Here is a 24,750-nt window from a genome sequence, read left to right on the forward strand (position 1 = left end):
TAGGGATAATAGATGTGAGGAACTGAATACTCAGGAACTTGGACCATAGAGATCTAAATTAGCCTCCAATGACCAGCAGATGCCTTTCTGTGGGTACATGCAAGAGGACCCTGATGATCTAACAGTGCATCCCTCCCACAGCCTTTCAATAGCCTACATTTCTGGAAGTCCTTCCTGAGCACCTCTATGGAGGATCCTCTCCCAGTAACACCCTTGTTGCCCAGCTCCTAGGCCATGAATGATATAAAACTGCACTGCTTTATCCTCAGTGAGGGATTCCCAACCAGAGAGAGCTTAAATTTGACTGATGGCTTAATATTTCGTCCTCAAAAGAAGGCAGTTTTCCCGAGGGCCTCTCTGGCTGTGAATCACCGTAATGGCTCTTAGTCATTGGGGGAAAACCGGCTCCTTCTTGGACTTGACATATCATCAGTTACAGATGAGTCCTCCTGACTCCTGCAGGGGTATTGTTCCTGATTGAGGTTCTGGGGGCTCCTCTGGCCCTGGTAAATGTCCTGAGTTCTAATATTCTTTCTGTATTACTCTGCCTCCCTCTTCATTATGCCCACTGGGCCATAGGCTGTGGGAGCATGAAAGCCCTCAGGCTGAGGCCCAGAGATGTGGCTGCATTGATGCATATACTTAATGGCATTACAAGTCCAGGTGTCTGGAAGTGCCATCAAGGATGTCCCCAGCCATCTGGGGGTCCCAGCTGGCCTTTTAGCTATATGTAAACTTGTATTGAGCATCCACTCTTGGCTGAAACTACTGTGGTGGTGAGTTAGCTAAACCTATTCCTCATTGTGTGTTTAACAAATTTTATTACCTTACCCACCATCTATCTATCCATCCCCCCTTTCCTCCCACTTCCCTCCCTTCACTATGTTTATTGAATCTTTACTACACACTTTAGAATATGCAAAGGTATGTTGTTTCCCCAGTTAATTAAATAAAAGAAAGACTTTACCTTTCATAGCTTTATGGAAAATAAAGAAGTAGATTCACTAATTCATCCAATGAATGAGAAAGGAAAGTACTTTAGGAGCCTGTTGCAGAAAGAGTCTAACAGGGTGTGTATGGAGAGCACAAGGAGGATATGTTTGAATGGGCTTCCAGAAGCAGCATATCCGAGGCTGAGTCTTGAGGATCTCTTGAACCTAGGGAAGCCAAGAATGGCTTGAGGAAAGTGAATAGGTGCAGGCAAAGGTATGGGCAGACACTTAGAGGTGTGGAGACCTCTATGTGCTTTCTTCTGAGACCTTAGGGGTATTAGAAGATGAGAAGAGTTGGGTGGACTTTCCCCCTTATCTGACCATCTGAATGCATCATTATGCAGAACTGAGTTAGGTAGGCTCTTAGGTATGAGATCCAGAATATGGCTATGCAATCTGGTGGTTCTTTCATTCCATTTCTCACAGTGGGGCAGTGAGTTGACTGCAGCCACGTGTCTTCCTGGGACGTCTCTTGAGTTTTTGAAGGAAAGGCCTGAGGCTTTCTGTTCTCCATTCTGTTTGCAGGTCTCTTGACCTGGCAGAGTGCTGGGGGCGGGGCACAAAGACTTAGCCAGTTAAGAGTGTTGGACTACACTCTAATGGTCAGGACCTGGGTTCCAGAGTTGGGGCAGCCTCTGACTCTGGGTGAGACCTAGGGAAATCTGCTTCTGGCCTTAGGAGATACAAAATGATTGAATCTATTTCCCCAGATCTGCCCTCCCAAGAGCTTATGGCCAGTTTCTGCTGTTGTGCTGGCTACATTTCAACGGTTCACAGATCACATGGAATTGAGCAATTCTCTTCCCTGGTCCTTATCACCTGCCCCGCCCCTTTGGTTGATTCTGCAGGTAGTACCCACTCTGTAATGATGATGGTGCTGGGCAGGCCTCTGTGGAAAGTTGTACTTCTCTCCATGGAGAGTTGTGCTCCCCTCTCACTGCACTTAGAGGAAATGGAGGCTGAACTCCAGCCCAACTATTGGGTGTCCCACCACACCTCCTCCCCCAGGTCTGTTCTCCTCTGCTTACTCTTACAGTGATAGGGCCCATCAGCTATCCTGGGCTTAGTGGAGTACCTAAGCTAGAAGCTCTTATTTTATTTAATTTTCCTATGATGAAGAAAGAAATTATCTGAGGATCTGATTGAATTTAAATTAGCCTCAGTTTCCAAAACTGTGACTTTTTAGAAGTGGGATGATTTATCTCTGCTATTCTTTTGTGCTTGGATTACTTCTGTGGCAGATAACCTTGATTGCTGACTTGAATGGATGATAAGTGCCTACAAGTTTAGCAAAGCAATTTCTGAGAATGACTGAGATGGCCTTTCCAGAGGTCTGTCCTGAATGTGGTTGGCACCATTGCATAGACTGGGACTCCATAGACTAGGGACTTAGAAGGAATAAAGAGAGAAGAGAGGAGGCCAAGAGACATATATTCTCTCTGCTTCCTGGGTGAGACAACATGAACTTTCTACTTTGCTCTGTATCCACCCTACTGGCACTGTGAGCTAGAAGCAGTCTTCCTTGCCTATGAGTTTGTTTCCCAGATGTATGGACACAACAATGGTAAAACTAACACCATTTATGCGGTTACAGAATCTGGGACTCTTGAGCTCAACCTTGAGTGTCCCTTGGAGTGATCTACCTTTTGTTTGAGAGAAGGGTCTCTCACCTTGCCAATTAGACTGGGCTGGCTGTTCCGTGAACTCCATGGGTCAAATTGTCTCCACTTCTCTAGTGCTGGGATTACAAACATGTACCACCACATCCAGCTTTTTATGTGGATGCTAGGGTTCAAGGTCTTTACTGGCAAGCAGGTTACCAACTGAGCCATCTCCCCAGTGTCTGAGCTCAACCTGAGGTCATATCCACATATCCAAAGCTTGTGTTTGAGCTGATATGATTTCTGTAGCTGGAATCCTGGAGGGTTTACTGCTTTGCATGGGTCGGTTTGGTGGAGAGCAGCCTTTTCTTTTTTTCTCCAAAGTCCATAAGAGGGATCCAGGTTTGTCTTGGCTGGTGATGGGACAAGATTACTTCTTCATTTCTTCACTGTTGAAACTGTGGAGGCCAAGGTGCTGCTATGAATTCATCTGCCAGGATGTCAAAAGAGACAGAGCAAGTGTAGAGAGGAGGATGGTTTCTCTGCTCATACCAGAAGAACTGTGTCCAGCAAAGATCCCACCTTCATTAAAGTTTGTGAATTTGCAAAAAAAAAAATTATACTTTCCCCTCTTAGTCCTGATTGTACAACATTTTCCAAATAGAAACTTGAAGCTTTCACACTAGCAGAATCTGGTCAGACTGGCTATCTAATCAGTGCTCAGCACAGCTCCCAGGTCTTGATGTGTGGCTGTGAGACCTATACTGGGCCTGGGATGGGGAGCTGTGTTTGCTGAGCTGGCACCCAAGGTAGGCTAATTAGTGAGAAATGCCTCGGGTGGAGCTTTTCTCTTTGCCCAGTGGGGTCCTCCTGGGCTTCATATTTACTGGCCTGACTTGGCCTCTGGTAGAGAGAACTGCAGAGGCTGTGATGCTCTGACAGGTTCCTACAGCACAGGTCCCAAGACCACACAGCCTGGTTGTTCTGTCTTCCAAAAGCCAGGGCTACAGTTGGCTCCACTCCCCCAGTATGCTTTCTACAGCTTTTTCCTATCTCCGCCTCACACTCTAATCTCTCAGCTTAATGCAGAGCAGGCTTCCCTCCACCTGTCTTTCCAAAGGGCACAGAGCAGAGTGGCAAATCAGTGACTTTGATGATGGATCTATATGAGTGGAGTTCCTTGAGTATTCACAAGTCTTTGTTCCTTCCTTGTGTTAGAAGTGGGCATCCACATTCTGCAGGCTTAATTTTTTTCTCAACCCTACTTTAAATAAAGGTTCTTAAATGTTTTAACCTCTCTTCTAGCCCACCACCCACCAGAGGTAATAGAAAAGAAAGGTTATTAGGATACAGGGGAAGTGGACCTGTTTAGAAATCATTCTTCGGAACAAATCCCATCTGCATTGTTAGGAAATCGGCAGTTCAGTTCACAGGTCAGCAGTGGCAGCTCCATTCACTTGCAAACACTTCACAAATATTCCAGCAGCACAGTTCAGTAGTGTTGGGATGGTGAACATGAATCAGCAGCAGTGCCATGATATAGCAGAGACAGCTAGGCCTCAGCAAAATTGGCACTAGTCATCAGGAGGAACCAGAACCATCAGGGATACCAGGAGACTCTGTCAGCAGTGCCTCTCTTAGAGAAGCGGAGGTCAAGCAAAGCTAGTTGTGCAAGCAAGTGAAGTCCAGGATCCATTACTGTCTGTTGGGTCCTATTTATACTCCCTCCAAACATCATGTGTCCTCCACAGGTCTTGCCTCATCATGTGTCTTGCCTTAGCATGCGAGTCTGTCTTAGCAAAATTCCATGTGAATCTGTCTCAGCTAACATTAAAGAAGAGGCAAGAAGCCACCAGCACACCATTAGAAGTTTTTCTGATGTATTTCTTCCTATGGAGCCCAGATAAATGATGCCCAGATAAGCAATGGTAAGGCATACCAATACCATGCAGTGTTATCCACCATTTGTTGGGTCCTTAACATCATAAATCCTTTCAGATGTTTGCTTTAGCAAAACATCCTTTCACCTGTGTCTGCTTCAGCAAAACATTCCTTTCCCTATCTTTCTTAGCAAAACATCCATTCACCTGTGTTCACTTCAGGAAAACACTCCTTCATGTGTCTACCCCAGCAAAACACCATCTGACACAACTGACTTTCTAAAGAAATTAGAAGTTCCCACTTTAATGCCCCTCTTCACATGACTTGGCGGTGTCCTTCTATAGGAAATAAAAAAAATGATTTTTCACTGCCTCAATGGCTTTCGACATGACTAGGACACTAACCATACAACATGCAAACAGTTGTGACAAGGCTGTCTTTAATTGATGAGGGAAAAATGAACTATATGGTAAAATTGAATGGCTCCAAATGCAAATAAACAATTTAAAGGCTTCTAAATGTGCCCTTGAAGAGAATCTTCTCTCCAGTAGCCATAGAGCTCAAGTTGCAGAAAATCAGACTGAAGCCCTCATTATAAGGTTGGCTGAATTACAGAGAAAATTCAAGTCTCAGCCCCAGAGGGTGTCAGCAGTTAAAGTAAGGGCATTACTGGCAAAGAATGGGATCCTATAACTTGGGATGGGGATGTGTGGGAGGACCATTTTGAAGCTGACAATTTTGAATCTTCAGATCTCAACGGTTTACCTCACCTGAGGAAGTAGTACCCTCAGCCCTATCCCTTGAAATAATGCCTTTGTCACATGAGGAAATTAATCCCTTGGAGTCTGATAAACCAGCAGTGACTTTCTTTGAAGAAAATGCTGGGCAAGACAATACGGATGCTCCTCAAGGCCCACCAATAGTTCCTTCTAGACTTATAACCAGACTCAAGGCAAAGCAGGTCCCTAGAGAGGAGGTAGAAAGTGTAGTCCATGAGGAAATGCACTACACTACTAAGGAGCTTAATGTGTTGCTAAGTCATTCAAGCGGAAGTCTGGGGAATATGTGTGGGAATGGATTTTAAGGGTGTGGGATAATGGTGGAAAGAACATAAAACTAGATCAGGCTGAGTTTATTGGCATGGGCCCTCTGAATGGAGATTCTAGGTTTAGAGAACCCTGACTAATACAGCTTCTTTAGGTCTGCAGAGCATAGCATGAGTATCCTGTACTTTATGGCTAATATCTACTTATGAGTACATACCAAATGCAGGTCCTTTTGGGACAGGGCTACCTCACTCAGGATGTTATTCTAAAGTTCCATTCATTTGCCTGCTAGGCCTCCTTGCACATGTGTAGCAGATGTGCAGTTTGATCTTCCCGTGGATTCTGAACAACTGGAGTGGGGTCTATCCCAAAAGCTGTTGCCTGTGTGTGGGATGTGTTCTTCTAGGTGGGCTGCCTCAGTGGGAGAGGATTTTCCTAGCCTCACAGACTTGATATGCCATGGTAGGGACATACCCAGGGGGCCTACTTGCTGAGAGGAGAAGGAGAATGGGGGGAGGATTGTGGGAGGGGTAACTAGGAGGGGGCAGTGAGTGGAATGTAAAGTGAATAGATAAAATTAAGGAAAATCTGAAAAGAAGAGTCATACATGATATCACATATTACAGAAGATCAATCAATAAGTGTTGTCGCAACATAGCTTCTGAAACTGTTTTTCACACAGAAACTTTTTGGGGTAGATGAGACACTGGGTTCATGTCATTTTGTTGCTTGTTTGTTTGACCCATTAGTGTTTTGGCAGTCACAAACTATACCAAAAATTGTGTGCTGAATGGGGATGATGGAGACAGGAAGGGCAAACTCTGATTGGATCACAGTGCTTGGCGAATCTTTGCCCATCCTTGTCTGGGTATAGACATCTATGCTCAAGCTATCACTAAGTCCAGTGAAAAATACTGCCAACATTTAGCTTAGATTTGCATGTACGATTTGTCCATTTTAAAGTACTGTGCTGGTTAGTGTTAACTGTTAAATTGGCAGAGTCTAGACCTGCCCGTGGAAAGCCTCTTAATTGTGTTAATTGAGATGGGAAGCCATTGCTGTGGGTAGCAACATTCCCTGGCTGGGGTCCTGGACTCTTTAAGTACTGAAAGGGGGCTGGAAAGCATGAGTTCACCCCTCTCTGCTTCCTGATCATAGATGTGATAGAATCAGCTGCTTCAAGCTCTGGCCATCATGACATTCCCACCATGACACACCCTTGAACTATGAGCCAGCAAAAGTCCCTTTCCCTGCAAATTGCTTTTATCAGAATATTTTATCACAGCTAAAGGGAAGCTAACTGAGACAGGCATTGAATCTATTTTTATGACAGCTTGCAGGCGAAACAAAACCACTTCTGATCAGACTATGGATTATCAATTTGCAGCCTCTGGTCTACCCATTCTGAATATGCTCCTCTTTGGTGCCATTACTATTGACCCAAACTTTCATGAGGAGATCTAAGAATGCAGAGTAACAGTCAACCTAGCTGATATACCTTGGTCCCTGGACAGCGGTCCTCTGGAACCAATAAAATATCCCCAATTTGACTGAGAAATAGTACAAGATCTAGAACCCAGAGTTTTAGATCGATTCCTGCTATTGGTTTGACTGGCTTTGTGACACTGAGTGAATCCCTTCCCTTTTCTAGTCTTCCGTTTTTCCCATCTGCAGAGTGACTTTACTGCTTGCATGCTGAGAAGCTTAGAATCCATGAGGCAGTCATATAACATCAGCACAGGTCAGCATCCTTACCTATAAAGCAGTGGTCAGCTGCTGGCCTGACCTAGTTAAACAAGTATTGGATAAAGTAACAGAAGACACACTGCCTGCCACTAGAGTCCAATGGTTCTTCCTTATGACTCCACAGGCTTCTGGTAATTATAGCAACAGCAGTAATGAACTGCAAACAGCACAGGATTCAAAGCAGTGGCTAGATTAGCAGGTGAGGGAAGCTTCCTTGAAATTATCTTGAAAGGAAGAATAATTGATCATGCAAAGGTAGAGGTTGAGCCACCCCCTTTCTTCTCCTCCTCTTCCTCTTCATTCTTCCTCTTTGGCCCCCATCTTTCTGTGCCTTTGTTATTATTTTTCTTAGGAAGACATGAACAAATACCTATTTACTCTATATAGGCATCAGTGATGAGCAAGAAAGTGAAGTGATTCCATCCAAGAGTAGCTTGGCCGATCAATAAATTTACTGGTATTATTTATAAATGCAAGGCTGACTTTTGGGCAACTGCATCACCAGAAATCCCACTTCTATGTGAGCAATGACTCAGAAAAGCTGCATTTTTAAAAATTTTTATTTCATTTTTATTATTATTGTTTTCACCTGTGTTGTATATGTATGTAGACAAGGCATGCATGCTATAATGCATGTATGGAAGTTAAAGGACAACTTCATGCAGATGATTCTCTCCTTAAACCTTACCAAAGTGCTGGGATTGAATTTAGGTCATCAGATTTGTGCTGCAAACAATTTTAGCTGCTAAGACATCTCACCCACCCAAAGCTGCATTTTTGAAGTTTCCTGCCTAACATGGAGCCAGCTGTCTCCTTCTCTCAGTATTTACTGTGCATAAATATAACCACAGGCCTGAGTCCTGTGGGTCCTGCAATTTTGGGGAGCTTCCTGATCCTTGTAAGTTGTTTCCTGATCTTTCTAAGCCTTGCAAATTTCTTTAGCCTCCTGAGGCTTACAAGCTTTTTTTTTCTGCTTCCAAGAGAGAATGTTTTAGTTTGGCAGAAACAGCTACACAATAGCTTTTACTTTACTTTTTCTATACCTTCATGGAATATGATTGGTGACACTTTAAACAGATATGAGGTGGCTTCCCAGCTAAGAAAGGACTCTGATGACTTCCTCTGTGATAGGGGGAGACATTGTTCCTCGCAAGAAAAGGTTGTCCCTTTTCTTTGTTCAACCTGTCTGGGATGTTGTGCCAAGCTTTGCTGCAGTGTAAATATGGTCTGTCCTTTCTGAAACTCATGCAGAAGTCTAATCCTCATTATGAGATTTTGAGAGGAGAGACCAGGTGAGGCCCTTAAGAGGTGATTAGGGCTCAGCCTTCATGAATGAATTAATCCATTCATTCGATTAATGGATTAAAGGATTTACAGGTTAACAGTTATCTGAGGTGTGATTCTGTAAGAGGAGCCAATTTGGCTAGGTGTATTGTCTCTTGCTGTGTGATCCCTGCCCTGCTTTTGGACTCTGCCAATCAAGACATGGCTTCTTGACCTTGGATTGGGACTATGAGCCCCAATAAACCTCTTTTCTTTATAACCTACCCAGACTGTGGTATTAATAGCAACAGAAAATGAACTAAGAGAGGCCTTAGGTCACTGGTTTTAGGTTATAGGTTTCATACAGTAGCATGAAGTAAGAGAAATATTGGCGAGACTCTGCATTGTAGGGGTGGCTGACACATATTGTTGGGGGGCAGGGAGAACCCACTGCACCAGGGACATCTGTGATGAAAGAATTATAAGCTAATTTGCATAAAAGCCGAACCACCTGCCACATGTGCAGGGAAAGCAGAGGCTACATACTGGATAACAGACCAGGCTCGCCTGTGTTTTATTGACCTGCAAAGTGGTCATGAATCTCTGTGGGCACTGGCTAGCTGCAGTACATCCTCTCTCTGCCTCCCCCTGACCCTTGTACCACCTCCTCTATGACTTCTCTTGTTTGGAGTTGTCTTTGTACACTGGGCTCAGCTCTTGTCTGTGTCCTGTCTTCCCCCCTGGTCCTCCTCTTTCCATGTTCCACACAACTGCAGGCTCAGGTCTCCCTGGTCTTCTACTTACCAATGTCTAAGGATATATGTAACCCAACAGAAGCATGCCTTAGGTACGCTGTGTCAGTTTTCTCTTGTATTTCTTTCCGTTTTAGCTTCCAGTCCTAGAAACTGAATCTAGGGCCTTATACATCCCGGGCTAGTGTTCTACCACTGTGTTTCCCCAGCCCAAGTTTCTGTCTTGTATGTCTCTTCTTCATCTCATTCTGATTTCTGCTATATTCTAAAACACAGAGTGGAATGATGTTTTTAGATTTGAATCTTCTTGCTACCTTTGATTAGTCTAGTGATATTGGACCTGAGAGGGACTCTTTCTGAAATCCCCCACTCTTTTTCTCTTTTATTTTTCTCTCCTTCTCCCCTTCTGCCTCCCCTGTACACATATCTTATAGTGATGTCCTAGGGTTAAGATGATCAATGGACATCACAGAGGAGGCATCCAATGCTCTGGAGGAATGCAGTGGCCTGGAGGAAACCTCAGCACCTCTCTCTTGCCTTATGCTCTCCTCACACCCTTGTTTGGCAATAAGATGTTTGTCTAAGCCAGACAGAGTGGTGGGCCTGTAATCTCAGTTACTTAGGAGGTTGAGACAAAACCATCAAAAGTTCAGGGCCTGCTAGTTATGGAGTGAGCTGAAGGTCTGATCACTTGGTAAGGCACTGTGTCAAATAAAAATGAAAAGAGAGGCTGTGGGTGTACTTGTGCTGCAGAGTCCCTGCATAACATGGGTGAAGGGATAGAATGAATCACCATGGTACCAGTGTGGTAGAGGCAAGGAAGACTCATCTGGCCTAAGATAAAGGGTTCCTGACACAGAGAAGATAGAACTCTCAGAATCTCTTGAGTAATAGTATGTCTTTGTTCGTGAAACTCTCCATCTCACTCCCAAACATATAACAAATATGAGATGACTCAGAATAGAGGCTGGTCCCCAGAAAGGCCAACCTTGTGATACTATGCTTAGGGCTTGGAGCCTTGCTGACCTCTGAGGAGGGGCAGGAGGCTTCAGACTGGATTGTCAATCATCTTGCTGTTAAGGAAGCCCACACAACTTTAGACCCCTAAACTCAATGGAATTCCCATTTCGGGAACATCCTGATGTGTAGGAGTGGGATTGACCAGTCCTGATTCTCCAGAGAAGTGGATACTAATGGCGTGTACTCGGGACAATTTTTGTTTGGCTGCTAGTCTTAGTAGTAAAATAATAACTGTGCAGAACTTTTCAGAGTTCTGAGAGCTATTCTAGTTAACTTGAATCTGAAGGGATCATAGGAACTCTCACATTTATTGCCAATTGGCCAGAATTGCAGGTGGCCTGGGGACTTTGGCTGGTATTTAGGAGAGTGGACAGGGTGGTGGAGGATGGAGGCCTTATCTTGTGGCTTTATCTTTGGCTGACTGGATGGTTAGTGTCTGGATGGAATTGTAACTTCTGCTTAGAGTAGATGCAGAGTAACTGCCCACCTGGCTGTATATCTTTGGGGTCTGCTCCTGTGATTTATCCTTTTCTGCTTGGATTGCGTTTCTGCTCTTCATTTGACCACAGACTCTTATTTATTCTTTAAAGTCCACACGAAATGCCTGTACCTCAAAGGCTTTCTTTACAACTTATTGTGGACAATTATGAAACTGCACTGGAGGAGAATCATACAACCAGCTCCTCTGTGCCTCAGCTACTTCCCATTGTTCTCATTGTTGACCATCCTGAACGCCCACATTTCAGGGGCCCCTCATGGGTCTAAGGACTAATGTGTCTTTTAGGGTCAAAGAGATAAAACCAGGCTATGGCTAGTTATTCTCTAGGGAGATCTGGCAGACTTGGGTTTTGCTGCCTTGCATCAGTGACTTGCATACAGAGGAAATAGAACAACAAGAAATGCACTTACATAAAGCTGAGTTGGCACAACAAGCAAATTCACGGAGAACTGTGTTGTTGGAAATAATAAGACCAGCATTGTACAGAAGGCAGCAGATGGGAAAGAACATGTCTTGTCAGCCAGGACTTGGGTTTAACAGCCCCGTGCTAGTTCAGGGCTGTTATTTCTCCATGAATGATGGTGTAGGCATGGGGGCTGGTTATCAGCCAGGAAGTAGTTATGGGCTCGGAGTTCAGTGAAAGGACAGAAAAAGAGCAGGGTTCAAGTTTGCTTACTTATTTCTTTCTCCTCCTCTCCCCCCTCCTCCTCCTCCTCTCCTTCTCTTCCTCCTCCTACTTTCCTCCTCTTCTTCCTCTTCCTCCTCCTATCCCTCCTCTTCCTCTTCCTCTTCCTCTTTCTCTTCCTCTTCCTCCTCCTCCTCTTCCTCCTCTTCTCCTTCTTCATGTACCCATATATGAGCATGTATGTAGAGACCTGAGGTCAAGGTTGGGTGCCTTCCTAAGTCCTTGTCCACCTTATTTTTTGAGACAAGATCTCTCCTTGAACCTGAAGCTCACCAATTGGCTAGACTGGCTAGCCAGCAAGGCTCAGGGATCATAATTAGATTAACTGCAGATTATTCTCAAGTGATGCTGCTTTTAATATGGGGGTTGAGGGTTCAAATTCAGCTCTTCATGCTTGCACATGTTCTTTTACTGACAGCCATTTCACCAACCTTTTTTTTTTTTCTTCCTTAAAGGTTTTGACCTCATCCCTTTCTTTCTTCAGCTCTTTGCCTGTGAGCTTTCCCTCTGTGCTGAGTGGAACATGTAGTTAGAAGCAAGTCCCCAGGGCCTAGCCCACGGCAGGCACAATCCAAATGTTTTTAATGTCATCATTCATTCATTTCTAACACAAATGCCATTGAAGCCTTAGAAACAGAGATGAACTGTTTTCTAAAGTCACACAGCTACTAGACATGCAGAGCAGATTAACGTGTGTGGCCACCAGTTTGTTCAGGCTCTCACAGGCCAAATTTAGGTAACAGTTCTGAGCAACCAGTATAATAACACAGTTTTCACTAGTTGCTGTTTCCTCCTAGATGGAACAGAGGGAATTCTTTACAGAATAATGCCAATTAATTAATGTGGAGTGAATGGAAAGACATAATTTACAACACCCATGCAGTCATGGATTCAAGTATAGTTCATAAGGGATGTTGAGACTATGGGGGAACAGTATATACACATGTTTTCTAAGATTAACTACACACTATGGGGGACAGATGGTCTTTTGTAGATGAGAGATCTGGTAGTTACCGTCTTAACTGAGTAATTAGACTTTGCATCACCAAGTATGTGTGTGTGTGTATGTGTGTGTGTGTGTGTGTGTATGTGTGTGTGTATGAATATATTATGTATATGTGTGCACATGTGGAAATTTATATGTATACATGTGTAATGTATGCACATATACATAAAACATAAAACTGGCATGCATATAAATATGTGGGTTTATGTAAGCATACACATTATGAACATGTATGTTTATGTATATATATGCACATGTGCAAATATTTATATCTTTTTGGAATAAATGCTAAATGGAATTCCTTAAATTTTTACTTTTTAAATGTTTAATTTGTTCATTGAGAAGCTCATACATCCAAACTATGTATTTCTATCATATTCTTGCCTGGTATCCTACCAACTCCTCCAATCTCCTCTCTCATCCACCTTCAACTTCAAGATCTCGTCACACATGCACCTTTTACCTCATCCACTTCATATCTTTCCTCTTCCTCTTCTTCTTCTCTTCCTCCTCCTCCTTCTGTTCCTCCTCTTCTTCCTGCTATTTCTACTTCAGAGGCCATTGGATTGAATTAGTAGTGCCTCTATATACATGGACATGAGGCCATGCACTGGAATATGGTCAACCTACCAGAGACAACACTACAAAAACCAAACCAAAACAAAACCTCTCCTCCCCATAGCCAACAAATTTAAAATTAGCTGACATTCTAAACTTGTGAATTTTATTTGTGATTAAACAGGAAAATGATCTTTTAAGGAGATGCAGGCTAAAATGCTTTCAAGTGTTTTATTTGGTACATGCACTGATGCATGCAAAGAAAACATGGAGAACATTAATACTTGGTGAATAAATGAAGAGGATGTGGAAGTCTATTGTATGTTTTCTATAGACTCAAGCATTTTCCATGGAAATCGTGAGGAAAATGAGGTAGGGACTAAGAAATGACCGTGTCAATGGTGGTGAGTGAGAAGAGGTAAATCCTGGAGTTGAGATGGTGAACTTGAGAATAGACAGGAAGGATGGGAAGGTGATTGTTTTCAAAGTCAGACACATATTTGGTGGGGCTGCCATCTCTGCAAAGTGGACTATGAAAAGTCTGTAGACTCAACTTCTCCCTTAACTGTCCTTTCCAAGAATGACCACCTTCTGGACTTGAAGGCGACTCTTGGCATTCATCTGTACATGTGCAATAACTGCCTGTATTGATGTCTTAACCTCTATTATTTGAACATTATTGGGTGCTGTCTTACCTAGAAAGAGAAGGCTGAGCTGTCCCTCAGTCTCACACACTCTTGACTTCCCTTATGTGATTCTATCATTGTTTTCATTGAATTGACTGTGTTTTCATCCTTTCATTCAGAACACACCTATGTTCTGAATAAAACACGAGGGGCGGAGTAACCTATCAGTTTCACCACCAGTGTTTTGGTCTTGTGTGTAGTATCAGTAGAGAATTATTTAAAAATATGAAATGTCTGATATGTTTGAAGAGTGAATGAGGAGACTTACATAATTAGTAGGGAGACTGGGGTAAAGTCAATGGCTCAAACTTAGAATCCACACATATAGAAAGAAAAAAAAACCCAATTGAATCTGGTATATATTTTTTAAGTAATGAAAATAAAAAGGGAATCATACTTCACCACCCCAGTGTGTGGGCGCTATAGAGAACTGAATATTTAAGAATATTTAGCTACTCAAAAAAAATGTTCAAAGTCCTTAGTCATCAGGGAAATGAAAACCAAAACAACTTTGAGGTTCCATCCTACCCCTATCAGAAGGGCTAAGATCAAAAACCTCAAGAGATAGCACATGCTGGTGAGGCGAGGATATGGAGCAAGGGGAATACTTCTTCATTGCTGGTGGGAGTGCAAACTTGTACAACCACTTTGGAAATCAATTTGCCAGTTTCTTAGAAAACTGGGAATAGTTGTACCTCAAGACCCAGCTATACCACTCCTGAGAATATACCCATAAGATGCTCCAAGATCTCACAAAGACATTTGCTTAACTATGATCATAGCAGCTTTATTAATAATAGCCAGAAACTGGAAATCTAGATGTCCCAACTGAAGAATGGATAAAGAAAATGTGGTACATCTCCACAATGGCATACTATTCAGTTATTTAAAACAAAGACATGATGAATTTTGCAGGCAAATGGATGGAACTTGAGAATATCATCCTGAGTGAGGTAACCCATTCCCAAAAGGACATGCATGACATATGCTCACTTATAAGTGGATATTAACCACAAAATACAGGTACCATGCTACATTCCACAGACCCAAAGGAGCTAAACAAGAAAGGAGGAAGTTTGAATCTCACTTAGAAGGGGGAATAAAATAGTCATAAGAGGTAGATAGAGGGAGGGAACCGGGAGAGAGGAAGGATAGGGAGGTGAATGGGGGGGTTCGGGTTCAGGCGTGGGGAAGAACAGGAGAGATGACTAGATGGCTATGAAAATGAATGGAAATCTGCAATTGACAGGGTGAGGAGGTGGGGAGCATCTCCAGGATGAGACAGAGACCTGGGATAAGGGTGGTACCCAAGAATCAATGGAGGTGACCTTAGCTGTAACTCACTATATTGGGGATAGGTAACCTGAAGAGGCCATCTCCTGCAGTCAGGCAGGAATCCCAGTGGAGTTATAGAGACACCAACCCATCCACAAAACTTTCAACCCAAAATTTATCCTGTCTACAAGAAATGCAGGCATGGGGGATGGAGCAGAGACTGATCGGATGGCCAACCAATAACCAGCCCAACTTGAAACCCATCTCATGGGCAAGCACCAGCCCCTAACTATTAATGTTACTCTGTTATGCTTGCAGACAGGAGCAAGTTGTCCTCTGAGAAGCTCCACCCAGCAGCTGACTCAAACAGATACAGACACCCACAGCCAAACAGTGGATGGAGCTTGGGGACTCTTATAGAAGAAATGGAGGAAGGATTGAGGCCCCGAAGGGGATAAGAACTCTGCCACAGGAAGACCAGCAAAGTCAACTAACCTGGACCCTTGGGACTCTCAGAGTCTGAACCACCAACCAAAGAACATACACGGGCTGGACCTAGGCCTTTCTGCTCATGTGTAGCAGGTATGCAGCTTGGTCTTCATGTGGGTCCTGAAAAACTGGAGTGGGGGCTATCCCAAAAGCTGCTTCCTGAATGTGAGCTATGTTCTTCTAGCTGTACTGCTTTGTCTGGCCTCAGTGGAAGAGGAAGCTCCTAGCTCTGCAGAGACTAGAAATGCCTTGGTTGGGGTTTGGGAGGTGGGTGGGTACTCAGAGAGGTTCTCATCCACTCAGAAAAGAAGGGGAGGGTGGATGGGGGAAGGATTGTGGGAGGGCATGGGCAGTGAGTGGGATCCAAAGTGAATAAGTAAAAATAAATAAATAAGTAAATAAATAAATAAATAACTGGAAAAAAAGAATAGTTAGCAAAGTCAGGGAGTTCGGGACTACAAGAGATGGCCTGGCCATGAGTCACAGGCTCAGGCCATCCCTGCTGAGCAGTCATCTAGGCTGACTCAGCCTTACTTTACAGGCTCTGGGAGAGGAGCTCAGTGAGGATTCCCCACTGGCTACTGAGTCTTTGGTAATCCACATGGTAAAAGGTCTTGTTTCCCTGTCTCCCCACAGTCCTAGCAGGCCTCCCCTAGGGTCTAGCTCATCTCTTCTCTCTCCTCAGCTGCCTCCGCTCCTTGTCTCTGTCTCCTTGTCCAGTCTCTTTTTGTTTGCTGGTTTAATTAATGCTCTAAAATCTGTTTGCTCTCCTCAGTTTCCTGGGACTTTGGCAGGGAGAAAAAAAAAAGTCAGCCTCTCACTTTCTATTCTATGAGGAGCTTCCCTTTTCAATTTTCCTTTTATCTCCCTTCTCCTTGGTTCTACTGTGAGCAGAAGTCTTGTCAGCCCAGGTTGTCTGGGGTTGGAGACTATTGTGAATATGCATCTTCATGTACCTTAGATACAGGCTTTCTTGAACTGCAGAGTAAGGCTGAACTTGCTTCAGAGCTGAGGTTGTCACATGTCTCCCTTCCTTTGGCTGTCCTTCCTCAGTGCCTAGGCTTCCTCATCTTGGGACTTCTCCCTAGTACCTATGTCACGGTTCCTTTGTCCTTTAATGGATTCACCATTTATGGGCCGTGTTTCGGTTTTGAAACTAATTGGGACCAGGGAAGAGGGGAGGACATTAAAAAAAAAAAAAGAACAGAGATTTATGCAGCCACGGGCCACTCACCCAACTCCAGCCTCCAGCCACAACAGCTGCATGGAGCTTTTGAAGTGGCGTTCTGCTCTCTGCAATATTTAATGAAGGCATTCTGCAGACCAGGCAAAGGAAGGTCTCTGAACCTGTTGGCCTCTCTTCTAAAGCAAGCTGCCCTGGGCTCTGTAACAAAGAGCCCAGAAGCCCTGGGAGGGCTAGTGGCTGGCTTTGGGAGCAACGAAGAGGCATGCCTGCCCCTGTGGTCAGGTTGGCGCTAGCCTTTCTGCCACCTGCTGCTCTGACCCGGCTCACAGGCAGCTACATTGTCTCTGCTGAAGCTGCGTGTGATCTCCAGAATGAAACATTCCTTTCTGTAGTCTGCTATGGTTACTCCATCCCCCCAACACACCCTCCTTAACATCTTTGTTCTGCTGCTCTTAACAGGGCAGAACACACATCCTCCCTGCGATGTGATCTTTCTGTTAACAATTTCATCTAATTCCATTTAATTGTTTCTTACAAAGTTTGGTTTCCTGAGATACAAGGTCTCCCTCCCCTGCTACTCTTGCCCAAGATCTCCTTCATGTTGTTTCCTAACTGCTGCTGTATCTTCAGAAGGGCATGATTCATGTGCCTCCCGTTTGCCTGAGGATCAAGTCCCTGCTCAGCCCAGTCCGTTATGAAGAATGGTCTTCCTCAAACAGAAATACAGGGAAGGCATTTCCTAGCCTCAGTCCTTCACTGGCTCTGCCTTAGCAAAAAGGACAGAGGCAGTTCAACCTAATCCATTGGAAGCACTTGCAAAACATTGGTTGCTCATTAAAATCCAAGTGCTGCACAACCTCCCCATTCCCCTGCCTGCCTTTTTGGGTTTGTAGCAACTCTTCAGTAGGCCTGTATATTTGAAACTACCAGGCTCCGTTTTAGCCTTTTATTTTACCCTTTGTTCATTGGATTGCTATGTACCAGGACTCATTGTTTATCACATATTCTAGATCAGGAATGTCAGGTAGCTATATCATGTAAGCCACTGTACTGGCTGGTTTTGTGTGTCAACTTGACAGAAGCTGGAGTTATGACAGAGAAAGGAATCTTCTTTGAGGAAATGCCTCCATGAGATCCAGCTGTAATTAGTGATCAAGGGTGGGAGGGTCCATTGTGGCTGGTGTCATCCGTAGAATGGCAGTCCTGGGTTCTATAAGAAAGCAAGCTGAGCGAACTAGGGGAAACAAGCCAGCAACATCCCTCCATGGCCTCTGCATCAGCTCCTGCTTCCTGACTTGCTTGAGTTCCAGTCCGGACTCTCTTTGGGGATGAACAGCAATGTGGAAGTGTAAGCTGAATAAACATTTTCCTCCCCAATGTGCTTTTTGGTCATGATGTTTTGTGCAGGAATAGAAACTCTGACTAAGACAGCCCCTTACTAGTAGTGGGGGTGGACAGATGGCTCAGCAGTTAAGAATTCTTGTTGCTTTTGCAGGGGATCTGGATTCTGTCCTCCATACCCACATGACAGCTAACAATCACCTGTAACTCCAGTTCCAGAGGATCTGATGTCCTCTTCTGGCTTCTGTATTAAGATACCTTATATCGTTTCAGCCTGTCTTCAAAGTGCAGCATCTATGTTCCACGGACAGCACATCCTGATCACAGTGGTTACATTTCAGGTGCTGTGACTGCTGTGTTAGCTAGTGTAGTCCTTCATGATAAAGATTCAGACTGAGCTGCACCCGGGGAATCCTTCCTCTGTGTTGTTTCTATGCTAGTTGGGAAGAGACACGGGAAAGCAGATAGTAAATGGTAGAGCGGCACATTTTCTGCAGCCCTCTGGGCATTTCTAGTTCTGTGCCCTTTGGTGACTGATTCTCATAGAGAAGTGGCTGATCTGCCCTTTACTGCTTGAAGGAGACAGGGGCTGCATGGTGATGTCCATTTGTGACTCACCAAGACCCTCCTACAGGCTACCTTACATGGCATAAGTAACTTCACAGGAGTGATTAAGGAAATAGAACTTAAGGCAGATTATCCTCAGCTATCCAGGAAGTTCCAAGTCACTAGCACTTAAAAGCAGATCAATATTCCTGGATTCAGAGAGCGGCAGAGCTGGCAGCAGGAGAAGGTCACAGCCCATATTGCTAACTGTAAAGATGGAGTAGAGGCCATGAGCCAGGGAATATGGGGGCCTCTAGAAGCTGGAAAATGTGAGGAAACAGATTGTTCCCTGCTGTATCTGGAAAGATCACGGTCTCGCTGACTCCTTGTTCTTAGTCCAGTGAAACCTCTGTTGGCTTTCCGTCTTGCAGAACGGGAAAATAATAAATATGTGATTCTTTGAGTTACAAAATCTGTGGTGATTTGTTATGGCAGCAGTAGAAAACTAATACACTTGCTTTGGGGCTAAGTAATGAATAATTCACCTTTCTGAGATTCAGAAATAAGTTATACCTAACTCATGGGATTTTCAGTGGATAAAAACGAGGCACCAGCTGTAATGTTCTTAGTCCAGTGCCCAGCTCATCATGAAAGCTCACTGACTGTCAGATGGAGCTACAAGGATGTTATGATTTCCCAGAGTGGCCTGTCTGGAGCGAAAGCTCCAGAGCACTTGTTGAACAAGTTTAGAATGAGCTGGTCTCCTATTGTGCCCTTCCCTGACATGGCTGTCAGCCTCTTAGAGATCGGCAATTCCATTATTTTCCTGAGTGTGTGTGGAACCCTAGTGGATTTGGGTGGCATACAGTCAAACATGTTTTACTTGAGTGGTTATGCATTTTAATATGCATTGGGAAAATATGGCTGGCACATCAAATCCATAATTCACAGATAAAGGATAACAAAGGGAATCCATTTTTAATATGTGTTATGTAAACTCCAGCTCCCATGATGAGGGACTGAAACCCTGGTTCATGCAGCTGTCTCATTCTGGAGATATGGCAGCTGAGACAGAGGCTGACGGATGGACTATGAGTGGCCATGAAGGAGCTACATCCCTCTATTCCTTGGCTCATTAAATGAGGGACTGAGCTGAGTGAAATAAATCATAGATTTCTTTTAACTGGATCTCAGGAATGGTAAGATTTATAAGTGAGTTAGCCTTGTGCTAAATAATAAAGGGGCATTTTTGTTCAGTCTGATCTTACTCATTCAGTCCCCAAATGAGGACTAGAAAGCATGTACACAGGACTTTGGTATTTGTTTGGACCCTGTTTTGGCTGCTAATCTAGTATCTCAGACAACCAGAGGGAGTATGTCCTAGCTCATGGTAGACCAGGAAGCACTGAACAATTGAGTCCCAGGGACAGAAGAGACACCCCTGGGTGTTGGGGAAGTACTCGCACAGAGATCAGGCACTCCCATCCCCCTCTGTTCCCTTCTCAACTTTCTCTTCCATTGTCAATAGCTTTCTATTGCTGTAGGACTTTATCTCAGAAATATAAGCTAGGATCTGACACTGTTGTCCAGTTATAATATGGAAAGTTCTGGAAAGGACCTCTATTGACTAGGTGTGGCTTGAATATTAGACACCTATATTCACAGGAGATAAGGCAGGGCTAAGGCCAAGGTCAAGGATGGTACTGGCTGCATTTGTTTAAGTGTTAGGGTTCTGTTCGGCAGAGAAAACAGTAATGATAAGACTGTTCAGAAGCCCTCGTCACACTGTCCACAAGTTTGCTGGCATGGCTCCAAACTGCTTTCAATTTACCAGTTATTTGCTTATTTACTGCATGCGCACACACGTGTTTGTGGTACATGTAGGTGGGCATATATGTGCCCCAGCCTGTGAGTAGAAATCAGAAGACAACTTCTCATCAGTTGGTTCTCTTTCTATTATGTGGGTCCCCAGGATCAAACTCAATTTTTCAGTGTCATTCAACAGAGCCATACCATCTTACGGCCCATCTACTGATGCTTTTAACTTCAGAATACTCCCAACTTCTCTAAGCCCCAGGTTTCCCAACTGTAAACTTGGCAATTGTGACACCTTTTCCCCAAAATTTTAGGAGGACTGAGGGATAATACAAATGAAAATATCTAATGCATAAGAAGGGATCAAGAAATTTTTGCTACTTTTTCTCCCAAGTAGCCTTTTCCCCCTTCCCTGAATTTTTGCTTAAGAAGCAGATTTCTTAGCTCATGATTGAAACTCTTATTATTTCTTCCTGTTGATTGGAAAGATGCAAAACCAGTTCCCTGCTATAATTACTTCTAAGGCTGTTTAAAACCATACTGGGTTAATGATAATTGGTGAACACCTAGGACATGAAAAAAAATGTAGGTCAGGCTAATAGTGACTGCTGGAGTTCCTGAAATAAACAGGATGGAAATGGGTTGGGGAGAGCACATTATGCAAAAGACTGGGATGAGAGGGAGAAGGGAGGCATCTCTTATGGGGAAACTGCCTAAAACAGGGATGAGTCAATGGCCTCAAGAGCTGTGGAGCTCAGCATGGACTAGGGAGGACCACCTACTCTAGGATCTTAAATCCATTCTTTTGTAGAATGCCTATCTGTGTGACAGCTTTCTGGCATTTCAGAAACTCCTCAGGATGGTTTAGCTGCGTGATATGGAGACAAAAAAAAGTGTTGCTGTGCCAGAGAAACAGAGTCTCCAGAAGTCTGGAGATTTCTGGATTGTGTAGACATTCTACTGGCTAGGGAAAGAAATCAAACTTGTCCTTCCTTAGGCAATTCCTAAGTCCTTTGGAAGATAGTGGTTTTGAAGAGAAAAATCACAGAGAAGTCAAGAGCAGGAAGCCAAGAAGGGAGCCATACTGCTCACCTCACCTCCATCTCTCTACCTGGTTGGCCACCCATTCACCCTTTGTCTTGCTCTCCTTGCAAACAGAATTCAGTTCTAGTATGGGGGAAGGGACAGATGAGCTAATCAGTCAACACTAGAGGAAGGGAAGTGAATCTGACAAAGCCTTTCCAGTCTTACCCAGCCCATTAACATATATTTAATACAAGGCACATAGTAGAGGGAAAGATTTGCCTTGCACACATAGAGGTACGAAAGCAAGAGAAAATATTTAGAATACACTGTACACACTCCCAAATTCTATCCATCAACACCATTACTCCTGCCTCTGTCCTCTTTCCTTTCCTAAGCTTTGTTGTATAAATAGCTACCTGATTACTCTGGGGAGATTTGCTACATTCTGCTTGAGTTGGGGTGCATAGAACAATTATTTTTCCCAATGCACTGCTTCCCTGTTCCTGACTTACTTTTCTAAGAATATTGCATTTTGTCCTGCTAAAAAGCTAGTCTGGCTCTCACTTGCCTTTCGAGTTTTGTGAGCTGTAGCATGAATTAGTGGAAAGAACGTTTGCCAGGAATTTGGAACCCTAGTTTCCAGGCCTTGTTCTGTGCATTTCCTATTCCTCACTGAGCTGCATCATTTCTGTCTCTATTCGGTGTATCCTTCCAAGTTTGTCCCATCTTCTCAACTGGGTACCTTTGCTTCCCAGTGTATGTCTTTGTAGCAACATTTTCAACTCCCTTCAGGAGAGGAGATTTTGCAGGGTGGCTACATCTATCGATGTTTAAATGAGCCACTTCACGTTCTTTTAAAAACTAACTCCCCCTTAAATGATAAAGGTATTCATGACACTTAGGGGACCCCGAAAGCAGCTTAGAACAGAAGAGGCCATGTGGCTCTTTAAAATGCATATATGTGTAAAGTTCTGGACTTATTGACAAATTAAGACTTGATCCTGGCCTCAGAGAGTATGCATTTCACAGTGGAAGTAAGGCTGTACACCAACCATAGCAACATTCAAAAGGCAGCATAGTGTAGTTGTGGGTCCTCATAAAGTAGATGGAGTCAGGTTGTTCCTAGTTTGCAAGGTGTTAGTGATATCTTCAGAATCTGAAGGCACAAGCAGGAAAATAACAGGCAAAAGGAAATAAAGAGGCAGAAAAGAAAGGTCTTCAGTGAGTGGTCAGCTTTAGCTTCAGGTATGGTTAGCACTTGGAGTTTAACTGAGGAATAAGAATCAAGAGCTGGGTTTTCCCAGCTACAACCTCAATCTCTAATGACCTTCCTGCATGACAAATTAATGCAATAATGACATAAGAGTTGGAGTTACTAACTACTATCTGACTGGAGCCTGAGACTAGATAGGCCATAGATCAGTGTCTTGGTTGGCCATCATTAGAGAAGCTTCTTCCTGCAGTATGGGAATAAACACAGAGACTTGTACCTGGACGAGGTAGAGAGTGAGGGACTTTGGATCACTCATTTCTAAATGGAATGTCCCCATCAAATCCCTTCCCTCGAGGCTCAAGGATCTCTGAGGAAGAGGAGAAGAAATAATTGTAAGAGTCAGTGGGGATGGAAGACACTGAAGAAACAAGACCTTTTAGACACAACAGGACTGATACACAAATGAACTCAGAGAGACTGTGGCAGCATGCACAGGGCCAGGACAGGTCTAAGACAGATGGGATCTCAGCACAGAGAGGGGAAGCGGACATCCCTAACCCAGAAGCTCTAGCCAATTGACAGCCACCTGCAAAGAAATAGAGTCTCATCTGGTATATCCACCACACTTCAGGGTGTGCCCCATGCTTGACAGTAGATGTCTAGCACAAAATAAACCCAGTGGTATTTTGGAGTTGTTTTTTCCCCTCATAATATTTTGTTTGGTCATTTTTCTACTTTACAGATGTTTATACATTACATTTTCTTATTTTGTGCTCTTGGGATTTCTCTGTGTATGAATGTGTGTGTCTCTGACTCTGTATGTATTTCTTGTGCTCTTTCTTTGGCTCATTTTTTTCTGTTTGTTTTGTCCTATTCTGGTTTGTTTGCTTGTTTATTATTTATTTTTAGATGCCTGCTTCTTTTCTAATAAGAGAGAAAAAGAAGGGATATGTATTAGGGTAGTTGGGAGTGTATACACACCACACACACACACACACACACACACACACACACACACACACACACACACAAACTGTTTTCAACTAAGAAAGAAAAAGGATTGAGTTCTTAAGAGCCTTGGGTAGTAATTAGAGGAGTGCCAGGTTTACCTGAAAACAAAGAGATTTTGAGGGACATTAGAAAGGGAAATAAGGTGGTATCTAATGTGAGTTTCTTTGAAAGCAGAACTTATGGGATAACCAGGAAGGTGGTATCTAATGTGAGTTTCTTTGAAAGCAGAACTTATGGGATAACCAGGACATGCGCAGTTTGTTTGGACGATGATCCCAGGCAACAGATGGGGCACAGAGAAGTCATCCAAGGGAGGAAGGAAGGAAGGGAGGAAGGACAGGAATGGCAGAATGTATTTTGGAATCACCAAGTATCAGATCCGAGTCCTGCTGAAGGTCTTTTAGTGAACTGTACAAAACATAGCCCAGAATTGTCACACTGAAGAGTAAAGCCAAGGACACCCTTCAGTGGTTGGATGTTGACTTCACAGACAACAACTTTGAGGCTGCATCTATCCTTCCGGTTAGCAATAACTATGGAGAAAGTCCAAATATGGAAATGCAGGGTGACATCTCAGTATGTCTTTGAGGTGGGATGTTGGATATGGGCATAAGATGGTCCATTACATCTGCTCTTAACTCAGCTGCCTTTGGGAGATGTGAACCATCTGTTACGTATGTGCCCAGACTTAACTTTTAGAATGTAACCTTGGACTTAGTAAGGAGCGTGCATTGGATTCATAGTCCCATTTGATCAAGGTCAGTAACAGGCAAACCCAGTTTGTAGGAAAGAATTTCCCAGTAGTTCTCCAGTCTCTTCAAAGATATGAAATTTGAATACTTCTTCCAGTCATTATTAGTGTTTCTAAGAAAAATGATACAGCGTAGCGGTGGCTGTGGGTTCAGCCAAAACAAGACAGCATGAGAGGAGAAAGTTAGTTGAGCCTGTGTTAAACACCATTGTGTTCTAAGTCATTGCAACTTGAGGCTTTATCTTTGGAACTGCTTAACAAAAAGAAAGACCAGCGGTGTTAAATGCCAGGAGGCTGATCACAGTTTTAACCATTCCCCTTTTTCAGAACCCATGGAAGGTGGGTAAATATGTATGGGGTTA

The 24,750-nt window shown here is 43.7% G+C and overlaps 1 long non-coding RNA gene across 2 annotated transcripts in view; it reads left to right on the forward strand.

Annotated features, from left to right (window-relative positions):
* The first annotated feature begins 15,378 nt into the window (after window positions 1-15,378).
* LOC147998771 (uncharacterized) overlaps window positions 15,379-24,750 on the forward strand; it is a 47,206-nt gene continuing 37,834 nt past the window's right edge. Inside the window, exon 1 of one of the 2 annotated variants that reach the window (XR_015643509.1) lies at window positions 15,379-15,592. This is a non-coding gene — a long non-coding RNA (uncharacterized LOC147998771). The remainder of the gene's footprint in view (window positions 15,593-24,750) is intronic. The other variant, XR_015643510.1, reaches the window with a different exon arrangement.

The sequence above is a fragment of the Rattus norvegicus genome, chromosome 19 (assembly GCF_021556685.1).
Source record: "Rattus norvegicus strain SHRSP/BbbUtx chromosome 19, alternate assembly SHRSP_T2T, whole genome shotgun sequence".
NCBI classification, from domain to species: Eukaryota; Metazoa; Chordata; class Mammalia; order Rodentia; family Muridae; genus Rattus; species Rattus norvegicus.